This window comes from Wolffia australiana, chromosome 4, assembly GCF_029677425.1.
Source record: "Wolffia australiana isolate 7733 chromosome 4, ASM2967742v1".
NCBI lineage: Eukaryota > Viridiplantae > Streptophyta > Magnoliopsida > Alismatales > Araceae > Wolffia > Wolffia australiana.
The window spans coordinates 2,901,213-2,908,254 of record NC_135838.1 but is presented as its reverse complement, the minus strand read 5'-3'; the positions used below and the strand labels follow the sequence as shown (position 1 = coordinate 2,908,254).

The 7,042-nt window shown below is 32.3% G+C and overlaps 1 long non-coding RNA gene across 1 annotated transcript; it reads left to right on the top strand.

The window, feature by feature from the left end:
* The first annotated feature begins 3,400 nt into the window (after positions 1-3,400).
* Positions 3,401-6,734, top strand: LOC144701620 (uncharacterized). Its single transcript, XR_013581065.1, has 2 exons — positions 3,401-3,880; positions 5,101-6,734. It is a non-coding gene; the product is annotated as an uncharacterized LOC144701620 (long non-coding RNA).
* The last annotated feature ends 308 nt before the right edge of the window (positions 6,735-7,042 follow it).

Genomic DNA, 7,042 nt, shown 5'->3' with positions numbered 1-7,042 from the left:
ATTTTTTGGGTATCTCACTGCAAAAGGTAAATGTAATAAATTACTAATGTATATTTTTGTTCAATATTCAAAGGCTGCATAACCTAACAATAAGTGAATATGATATATACATAATAAGGAATTATATAATACAGGAATATCAAATCAGGTGAAAAATAATGAATAAAAGGGAACTATAATTATTATTTTAAAGCAGCTATTAATTTATATTACATATCAAACCTATGCTTGTAAATTTTTGAAAGGCTATCTTTGTCACATACATATGGAATAATTTATTTAATGGAAACTTTAATAACATTAATTTGACATATCTTTTGAATTGAACCCAATGATAATTAACAAAACATTTTTTTGAATGAAGTTGAGATATTTTGATTTTTGGAAAATACTTAATAATATTTGACAGATAAAATGAGTTGTTTTAATTAAATGTGAGAGTGAGAGATAATATGATATAATGAACTATTTGATTTCAAATTAATGATATTTTTAAGTTAAGAAGGACCTAGAATAATAATTTATCTTGAAAAGAAAAAAATGTTTTATTGAAATATTTTTGAAGTGCTCATTTTAATGATTTATAAAATTATTTACATTATTTGATATAACTTTATATTAAGATTTCTATCCATGAACAAATAATATAAGAATTAGCTAAAATAAAATTACCAAGGATATGAAAGTTAAACTGAAAATTAAATATTGTATTTGTATTATTAGTATTTTTTTTGAAAAATAAATATCCTGAAGAAAGTTTGAGGTAAAACAAGATTACGTTTGGAACTGAAGTATCAGGAGAGAGGGAGTTTGAGAATATTATTGTCACAATTACATCTGGAGAATCTAATCATATAATTTTGGTTTTTTCTGCCAAGATTGCCAGATTTTTTAATTCTAATAATATTAATACCCTTTAACTTTTAAGTGTATGGTGGGGGAGAATATGTCATCCTGATTCATTGAAGTTTAGTTGTTGAGGATGTGAATAAAATTATCTGAGGACAACTTCATTTTTTGTATTTTATGATTAAAACAGTTTTAATTACCCAACTCACGTGGATAGGGCTTTGATAACTGATAAAGTTGAGAGTGGATTGTAGATTAGATACTAATGAGAGGATAACATCCACGATAAGACTAGGAGCTATCTCATACTTGTACTACATTACAAGTCCCATCTCTTCCACCAATATCCCCCATATAGTCTTATAAAATTATACTAGATATCCACTGAGGATTCACTTAGAAAAATTTTAAAATTATTTAAGTCCCTACCTCCTCTTACCTTATTCTTTAGCTAGAAAAATCAGCAATCAGTATATGTGTGGATTGTGAAATATCTACTTAGATATTTTGATCTAAGTATAAGTATGCAATAACAGAAATAGGATGGTATAATTAGTATTAAAAAACTTTTGTATATATAGATATTAATAATATAGAAAAGGACTGTATGAAGATGGATACTATCATATCTATATATATATACCATGGGAAGTAGGAAGATAATAGATAATTTATACTTGAATTTTTTTAAAAACTCAGGGCATTCCAAATTATTTCCCCATTGTTAATGTCAATTTCCTTTATTTTCCATAAATTATTAAAATACGTATTCAGTTCAGTGAAAATACATAATAATACACTCGTTTCCAGGTCACCCTAGCCTATATTCCCTTGATAAGAGGTAACGCAATTCAAGAATGGGTTATTAATATTTTTAAATATAATAACCAGATTACTTCAAATAGTGAGATCAAGCTCTTTTAGGATAATGTGATTTTCATTGTGCACGATTGAGATATTGATGGCTTCATCTATTGGTGATGTTGAGTTTGATGGAGTTCAACTCATCAATAAATAGACTTTACTCAGAATATATATTTTCTCATATAATTTCCCTCTTGATTAAATCATAATCTTTGATTCAAGTGAATCTTATGAGGTTGCCCTTTGAGTTGTTTTGATCACCAGTTTTTCAACATCATTTTACTTCTCTCACTTGATGATATATTTGAAGGTAGCCCAAAATGTCATGCTAATTATTTTGGCGTAGCCACAAATTTATGAACATGCATTTACCCAAAGTTCAATAAAAAATATCTTTAAAAATTGCAATTAATAAATTTACTAAATTTATTTGAATCAAAATAACTAATTACTTTAATTTAACTATATTTTACATTATTATTTTCATGATACGTCAAAATCAGGCATTAATTTGCACTGCTTCTTGAGTGATTGTTCTTAGAAAATACTAACAAAGTTTGTACGTACCTACCAAAAAGTTTTTAGACCATATAAGACTATTTCCATCCAAGATATTTATCTTTTATGTTGAGATTTACATATTAATGAATGTTTAACTGCCTTTGTCGTGATCTGACAAAGGTCCCCTCATCATGGGACATTTCACCCCAACTAGAGTCATGAGATGTAAAAATGATAAAACATAATCATGATTTGATTTGAATCCTCCGGAATGATTATTGGGAAGTATAAAATTAGTGTTGGCGTATGTGTAGGATGTTCTACAGTCATGCAATATGTGTTATGTGTCTTGAACATCATTATGTACCATTAAGTTCAAAAGGCATAGTGATTTGAACTTTAGTTGATAAAAAAATAGTATTATCATTTATAATTCAGAAGAGCAAATAGAAGCATATGCACTCGTATTTATGTGTTCCTAACCATTTATCAACAATTATGATATAAAACGATGATTTAGATAATTCATCGATGATGATTTAATTTTCTAATCATTCTTCTCATTATTTTTTGGTGTTTTCTATTTTATTTATTAAGAATATGATAAGTAAACCCATAAAACACCATCTCTTGATATCCCTTGAATCATTGATGTTCTATTTTATACACATAATCTTAAACCTGCCTCATTTGGGTTAATCACCATATCCTCTTAAATTATTCCATCAAATGTGATATCATCAACTGTACACTTACTGGTAGGCCTACTGACTCACCATACATAATAAAAATTAATTAATTGAATTAAGTTTATCTAATTATGATTTCAAATACATATGTTGACTTTTCCCGATTATCAAGACGAACATTTCACATACTCATGCATTTAACTGAGTCAAAATCCAGATAACTAAAACAACGATATATATTTATTTGTTTAGTTTCCAAAGTTCCCAGCAAAGATTCAATGTCCCATTATCTTGAGCACAAATAAGTAATCATAGAAACATCTAATCTTAGTGCATTTATATTTATATTCTGAATTGCCTAAACTTTGAGATTCCATTCATATTTATCTTCGGAGCCCTCAAACTTCACTATCCCAAGTTAATATATTAACTGCAAAAAAAATCATAGTTAATGCAATTAAATTAATTATCCCAAGTTAATGGTTAAATTCCCCAAGCTCCATTAAATTAGATATCAAATACATAGTCAATCCCAAATTAAATTACTTAATGTTTGATCTATAAGTCACAAAAGTCATGCGTTAGTCCACTATATCAATTATAATTTTTCAAGCAGTCACTGTTAATGAACTCGATATTAAGAATAATAATAAACATTGGCTTGCTTTTTTTTGCTTCTCTTCTGTCTCTCTCTCTTCTTCCTTTTTTTTTTTTTAAACTGTAAATTAAACCCTTTTGCGCGGGAAAGCTAAACATTTTCAAATTAAATTTCAGTATAAAACCCATGTTTTATCGAGATTTACGCGCTCATCGTCGTTTCATCGCGATCTTTCTCCGGATTGCCGAGATTTCTTCGCCGGGAGTAGCAATTTTGAAAAATCTGGCTGGTTTGTTTTGTATAGATTTCTCGGATGACGTTTGTCCGTGCTAATCATCTTTTACGTGCAGAGCATACCAGCGGACAGCCAATCGGACGAGTATGTATGCTTTGATCTTCGTTTTCTTTGGTTCTCAATGATTTCATCTTGATCTAAGCGTTCATTGCCTTTTCACTGCGATTTTTCTCCCGTTCACTGCGGTTTTGAGGTGGAATCGATATTTCTTCGCCGGGAGTAGACATTTTGAAAAATATGGCAGGTTTGTTTTGCATAGATTTCTCGGATAATGTGTGGCCATGCGGATCATCTTTTTTAGGCGTGGAGGAGTGTGGGGAATTTTGGCGAAGGAGATGCCCAAAAACCGTTTCAGCGGACTATCAATCAGCTGAATATGTTTTTTTTTATCTTAGATTTTCCATTCCTTAATGTTTCCAAGCGCAATTCGCTTGAAAGCATTTAACACTCCATTTTCCCACTGTGAAAGCTATGTTTCATCGAGATCTAACCGTAAATCTAAGTTTCATCCCAATCGTTTTAAAGTGATTTTCGTTGATGTTTTGTTTAATCTTATGACTTCGTTGATTTTCCACTCCTTGTTGCTTTTGGGGAAATTTTACTTTCGAGTGATTTCTGTCTCATTTCGATGTTAGAATGCAATATCCTTTAACATAGTACATCAGCCGTTATAATTGCTTTCCTTTTGTAAAATATCTTCTGGAACTCATTTTAGCCCTAGCACAATGTGCGTTAATTTCTCTTGTTCCGTAAGTTTGAAGTCACAGTTAGCATTTTATGCAACTTTTATCCGTAACAGATTCATATTTTTCTTTTGAAGAAAGCATATTTAGATTTAGATTCAAACTTTAATCTTCGTTGGAATTTTGATTATAAACTTGTAAACTTGTAATCTGTTTTCTTCAAAAGTTTCCCTGATACAATAAATTCCCTAAACTTGTAATCTGCTTCCCTGATGTATCTAAAAAGTGTGGTTTCAATTTATTTTTTTTGAACTATAGTGTGGTTTCAATTTTTTAATTTTCGACACTAGAGATTAGGTTTTTCGGATGTCATCCATCTTTATGATACCATCATAATAATTATCATCGTCACCCATGCTATCATCATCATACTTGTCATGATCATCAACATCATGCAAGAGTAAGAATATTACCCAGATGTCTTTCTAAAAATCAGAAATTTCCTGATTTTTCGTCATTTCTCCATGAAGATTATACGTTTTTTAGGATGAATTCATCAACAATCTAGGATGATTTTTAGGAAGATTCTAATTGTTCTCCTTGATTTTAACAAATACACAGATCAAGAACTCCCTCAAGTCCAGCCAGTTCACTTGTTCTTGGCCGCCGCTCCGCCGCTAAGATTCCTCCACAGGTATCTACCACTCGCCATGTCCACCGTTACCCAGAAACCTTTCGATATGATCTGCATATCATAACGTAAATTGTTCTTACTTTTGATCAAAACATGAACAAGAGAGAGATATCTAGAGAGAGAGATAGAGGAAGAGAGTGGCAGAAATTTGGAAAAAAGAGACGATAGAGAGAGAGGGTGGTTGACAGGAGTTTACAGAAAGAGAAGACATGCAAGAGAGAGATAGATAGATAGAGATAGAGAGAGAGGCAGAAATTTGGAAAAAAGGAGACGATAGAGAGAGAGAGGATGGTTGGCAGGAGTTTACAAAAAGAGAAGACACGCAAGAGAGAGAGATAGAGAGAGAGAGAGGCAGAAATTTGGAAAAAGAGACAATAGAGAGAGAGGGTGGTTGGCAGGAGTTTACAAAAAGAGAAGACATGCAACAGAGAGGGATGGATAGAGAGAGATAGAGAGAGGCAGAAATTTGGAAAAAGAGACAATAGAGAGAGAGGGTGGTTGGCAGGAGTTTACAGAAAGAGAAGACAGGCAAGAGAGAGAGAGGATGAAGTTTTTTAGAGAGATATTGAGAGGGAAAGGAAGAGAGAAAATAATTTTGGGTAGAGAGAGGAAGAGAAAGTTTCCAGAGAGAGGGAAGAGAAACATAGAAAGATTTTGTTGCTTGAGTGAGAATTATATTTTTTTCTGAGAAACAAAGTTAATATTTCTGGAAATTTTGGAGAGATGTTGACATGGAAACTGAGGAACTACTTGGTTGGTAGAGAAAGAAAGAAAGAAGAGAACAGAGAAGAAGAAAAGGGGAAAATTACTCCTAGAGAGAGGATGAGAAGGTTTCCGAGAGAGAAAATTGTTGAGAAAAACAGAGAAAATATTGTATTTCTAGAGAGAGAGCAAGAACGTTTACAGAGATTATTTTGAGGAGAGATAGAGATGAGAGAATTAGAGAGAGAGGTTAAGAGAGAGAATCAAGGAGCAAGTGAGAGAATGAAAACATGGAATTGCAAGATACAGGAGGAGAATGAGAGATTTAGAGAGAGAGGTTAAGAGAGAGAAAGAGAGATTAAGAGAGAGAGAGGTTAAGAGGGAGATTAAGAGAGAGAAAGAAAGATTGAGTTAGTGATTAAGAGAGAGAAAGAGGGAGAGATTAAGAGAGAGAAAGAAATGGGTACCCTGCAAAAGTGAGATCGTCCGTCCTCAGCAGCTGCTTTCTCGCTCTCCACCTCATCGCCGGGAAGCTCGAAGGGCGAGGGTTCTGCCGACTTCACCGATTTCCACGCGAAGTACCCCGCGAGGCTGGCCGACAGGAAGATGAGGATAATTCTCAAAGGGCACATCCCTTACCTTCTCTCTCTCTTCAATTCTCTCTCCAATTCCCCTCTTTCTCTCTCTAATTTCGTCCTCTCTCGCAGATCGGACGTGAACAACGACAATGAGGAAGAGCAGAGAAGACTCCTTTTTAATGGTCGCAGAAAAGCACAGACCTGTTCAACAAGGATTGGTGGGGATGCCTTTGCCCCGACCCGGTATGCCCAAATGACCAAAATACCCTTGGTTTTCTTTCGCTCTTTTGACTTTGCTTCTCGGTCTATTTACATCAGCTTACGCGTCTCTGATAATCCTTGGATCTCTGGAATGTTTTTTGAAATATAACTTAACTGTAATTTGTTAGTTTATAGGTTTTTAAAATATAATTAAACAGTAATTTGTTCGAGTTTATTTGCTTTTTAAAATATAATTAAGCAGTAAATTGTTCGAGTTTATTTGTTTTTTAAAATATAATTAAACAGTAATTTATTCGAGTTTATTTGTCTTCTGAAATATAATTAAAAAGTAATTTGTTCGAGTTTATTAGTCTTTTGAAATATAATT